General features: G+C 34.6%; 1 long non-coding RNA gene across 1 annotated transcript; it reads left to right on the top strand.

Moving 5' to 3' along the window:
• The first annotated feature begins 3957 nt into the window (after positions 1-3957).
• On the top strand, positions 3958-4628 carry LOC126910738 (uncharacterized). Its single transcript, XR_007705346.1, has 2 exons — positions 3958-4209; positions 4470-4628. It is a non-coding gene; the product is annotated as an uncharacterized LOC126910738 (long non-coding RNA).
• The last annotated feature ends 321 nt before the right edge of the window (positions 4629-4949 follow it).

Here is a 4949-nt window from a genome sequence, read left to right as displayed (position 1 = left end):
GTTGGTGACTGAATTTTAGAGTTGATTGTTGAGTGATGGGTTGGTGGCAACAATGAAGGAGCCTATATACAGCCCGCACGTCCTCTATAGATAAGATAAGGCCACCTGAAATGAAAGAACGACACCAATATGGTGCTAACGATACCCGTGTCGGTAGACCGGTAATTAATTTGTTGACGATAAAATACCGGTCGAAGATAGCCGGTGACTTATAATGTAATACAACCTCGTTTAGGTGACTGCTCCGAAACAATTTGTTGTTTTGTTATCACAGGCTGGGGTAAATGCTTGCTAACTGTTACGTGTTTGTATATTTTCTTTTGAAATTTGTTGTGGTGTGAAAATGCTCATATTTAGAAAAATAATAACAGCTGGTTTTTGTATTTTATTGAATTGCGTAAAAGAACATAGTTTAAGATGTTAGAGAAAGAAAATAATATTGCAAAAAAGAAATTGTAATTACAATTATAAACGAATGATTTATCAATTACAACCTAACCCATAATGCTATGAGTAAACTAAACCACACAAATTTAAATTGTGTAATATAAAAAGCAAAACAAAATTACATCAACACTTTAAAACAAATTCGTCTCTAGTACCGTTTTCTAAGGATCCTCCCATATCCCACATATTATGCATACCTGTAAGGACCCAGTGGTTCACTTCCTATGACCTTAGGTTCTCAGAACGGTCCGTGATACGAAGCCCTGTGAATTACATAATGATCACCTATTTCGTGAACACGAGACACCTCTCCATCACACGGTTTAGGGATGCGCTGTTGTACTATCGAAAATGGTAATATTTATCAGGTTTTTAACTACTATGGAGCCAGTGGATGCAGGTGGCGGCTTGTCGTTCTACGTGGAGGACTAAGGGGGAGGCCTTTGTTCAGCAGTGGATGTCTCTCGGCTGATGATGATGATAGATAAACATAAACATTTGTAGTATTATATTCTATAATTTATCGACATTTTAACCGTTTGAAGTGACGAATATAATATGTTCTCTACACAACACTATCAAAATTACTATAATCTTGTTGTTTTAACCAATCTTATTAATGTACAAAAACTGCAACTCCCTATTGAAACGTAAAAACAAAAACTTAATGATAAACTATCGAGTAACGCATCAGTTACAATAAATTCAATTCAATTGCATTACAGACTTTATCATTTCAATAACAAGATCTATAATAACATAAGCAAATACTTATAGTATCCTTATAAAAATTAAACAAAATCTCCACTATCGATAAGTCACCTCCCTACTTTGACCGTATCACAGAGCGCGTGTTATTTCCATAGCTAATTGCAAATTGCGCGGGCCTGTCAACGTATTCGCGATAATGTGTCATAACACAACTCCACACGATCATGACCACAGACCATGATTACCTAGAGGTTGACCCTCACACTAAACTTTGGTGGTTTGGGTTTCGTGGGGTAAATTGGTCGGTAATATCTGGTAAAGATGGGAACTTTGGTACTGTATTCTGACTTAGGTAAAATAAGACAATTATGTTATTGTGTTCCTTATATTTCTTGAAAATTTTCTAAAATCACATTTTTAAATACTACTAATGAAATAAAATAATATATATAATAACTATCGGCAAAACGATAGCCGAATCCACATTCCACATGTCGACATTATTTTGTTCCTTATTATTTAGTTTCAAAAATGCCGAAGTGATCTTTCGGCACGTAAGTAAACATATACTTGTAATTTTGAAACAGAATCCCGCCACTATGTCTGTCAAAGAAAGCGGCTACCGCTCACTTTTGCATTTTTGCTGTTCAATCAATATTATTAACATCATCACACTTTTTCGATATTTATCACTCAAACACAAACCGACTTGAAGTACAGTTTACAAATTCACAATGATCACGTAAATAATCTCTTTGGCGGTTCACGTACGAATATTATCGAAAAAAACATGCAACAAAAGTACCGCAGACAGATCCATCATATTTCGAGATGGATCTTAAGAAATTTAACACTATTATTCTGGTAGACATTTAATACCATTATTTGGCCGAGTTACGGAGGAATTTTTAATCGATGTCCGCCAAGCAAACACGGGTGCTAGCTTCAACCAAATTCTTCGCGGATCGTTTCACATTTTGAATAGGACTTCGCAATGAAATGCAACAATAGAAACTACACCCCTCTAAATAAACACCGTTCTATAACTAACCTTATCTCCTTTACTATAAGGGTGGTAATAAATCAAGTTGCCAGCAAATGCTACCGTGGTGGAGTTTAAAAAAATAATCATGTTAGAGCTTCACGGTAGCCGAAATTATTTGTGGGCGGTTAGACTGCCTTTGAATTTTTTGAGATTAAAATTATCGTGGTTCGGTTTTCGTAAAAAAATGCTGATATTTGTAGAGGTCACAATGGATCGTTTCCTATATTTATAATTTCTGTGGTCAAAAGTGCTTCCGTATTTTTATTACACCACCTGAGCAAACAGAAATTATATTTATAACAATACCGCGTAACCTTGCAATTTCTATACTCTATAAGTAGCAAAATAATATAAAAAATAATTTAATTAGTTATTTGAACATCATTAATCACAGTAAACTGCGTTATCAAGGTGTACAATCACGCACAGTCGCCTAAAGCCACTCGAAGGCATAGAAAAGCACACGTGTCGATGTGGCTTAATCCACGGCTTTGCGTTATAATCCGACCACCCAGTGAACGACCAACCATTATAATACTGCCCACAGAAATTGTACCCCCATTATTATATAGAATGGAACACATAGGTGCCCTTATTATTTTACGCTATAAAATCGAGACCACCTACGTCATACTTGTTTCTTTTTTGCACAAAACACTTTTGTATGCGAATGTAATGATGCGTTCGTGGATTTTAGCAGTTTTTGGGTATTTAGATTTTTACTTCAATTGTTGCTAAAGTTGGTAAAGGATGTTTTTTTTTCTTAAATAGTCGTAAATTTGCACTTGACTTGTGCTGTTATTGTGGGTAAGTGTTATTGCACATTTTGTAAGATTTTCCTTTTGAGAGACGAGATTAATGTACTCGATTCACTACACTTCAAACAGCTCGAAATTGACAGTTACGTTCTCATAAAACTAACATGTTATTTGATTTATACAATTCAAATCAATTTGCTATTATATTCGTAAATATTCCTTAGTAATTTAGCTCCCCTAAAATCTACTAATGATTGCAAAAACTAATAACGAGATTTGTCGCAAAATTAACTTATTCTCTTACATCAGAGTCGATATATCAATACAGCTAATGATGGTCCAAGAACAACAATAGTTTATACAGTTATCAACAATATTTTTGCACAATCATCCCTTCGAACAATATTCAATCTTGTGCTAATGAAAATAAGATCAGAATTTGGGTGGAGTATTGTGGGGTTGGAGATGAAGTTGTCTGGTGGGGTGTACCCAATGTTACTGCTCACTCGGACGTACACCAATGCGTATTAATGATTGTAGAACGTCTGACGATTAGTTTCCATCTGTTATGATGACGCCTTCCTGTCCTCTGGTCTCCTGGTACAATAATAATCTAATATTTTGGGATCTGATGTTACAATGTTTTTGTGAGTTTGATATTCCCTGAAATTACATCAAGAACAAGGGGTTTTATAAATGAAATGCAAGGCTTAGCACATATAAATAAAAAGTCCGTATGATAAACTCAAAACCCAGTAAAATTATCATTAAGTGTAGCGTAGTTGGGCATATCATGTCCAGAAGGGCCCAGTCATATCGGTGATCAAAAAGGTAATTCATTTAAGCGATTTGCGATATTGAATTGTATATACGCTGAATCCGGATATGTATGGTTTCAGTATCGCAAAAAATATATATCGCTTAGATCAATTATCCTATCAACCAGCGATATAATAGTTTAATTATGTACTACTTCTTGGACATACCTATTTTTTGAAAGTAGGGGAGGTAGGGGAGGGATGGGCAGTCGGGAGACATGGGCACCCCCCTTTTATTCTGATCCTGACATAGGTTTTTCTTTTTTCTTAATTTGATAGTTTACTTTACCGTCTGGCAAAACTGTTCATCCATAGACTATCTGTTATTTCCGTCAGTTGTCAAACACAAACACATTTGAAGATTATGCGCTCGTAAAAGTAAGTATTTTGTTGTGGATTCGGATCGTAATACAGAGAAAATTAACGAAAGGTATGTGTATTTTTTATTATATATCTATTGTATATTTACTAACTAATAAATTAAACTAAAATTTACGTTTCAATACCTAAACAAAAAAAAAATGCCGGTAAATTGTGTTGAAAATGTGTACAGAGGGAGCAATGGGCAGTCGGATGTGAGGGAGGTTTGGGCATGTCCAATGCTCTCTTCTTTATATTGCGTACAGGAGGTCTTTTGAAAATTATAATTACCTGCTTTAATTAAACTATTTGAAATATTTTTAATTACAGAAAGATTCAAAAAGAAAGTTTACAACGAGAAATTCCCAAAGATTTGATATTACGAGCCATAGAAGAGGTATCAAAAGGATCAAAAATAAAAACAACAGCTGATAAATATAAATATAAGCCTTTATGGGTTATAACTAATTTAAGATAAGTCGTGATATATTTAAGATGTTTTTTTTTTGTTGTTATTAAGTTTATTTTTAGAGTCTATTATAGATGTTAAGTGTTTTACAGGCCATGCCCAAGCCTCCCACCGGGGGTGCCCATATCTCCCTACCATAGGGAGCCTTGGGCACTTTTGACTTAATTTTTTAATTACCTCCTAATTAGGAGACTGATTATTATTATAAGAAAGTTCTTTATAAGATATCTAGCCAAAAGTATGGAGCAATAGGAAGTGGCAATAAATGTAGATTATCTACAAAATCTGACTTTTTATGCATTAAATTGTGAAAAAGTGCCCATCCCTCCCCTACCTCCCTT

This window comes from Spodoptera frugiperda, chromosome 6 (assembly GCF_023101765.2).
Source record: "Spodoptera frugiperda isolate SF20-4 chromosome 6, AGI-APGP_CSIRO_Sfru_2.0, whole genome shotgun sequence".
Taxonomy (NCBI): Eukaryota; Metazoa; Arthropoda; class Insecta; order Lepidoptera; family Noctuidae; genus Spodoptera; species Spodoptera frugiperda.
Note: the sequence above shows the minus strand (reverse complement) of the source record. Positions and strands in the feature narration are given on the sequence as shown.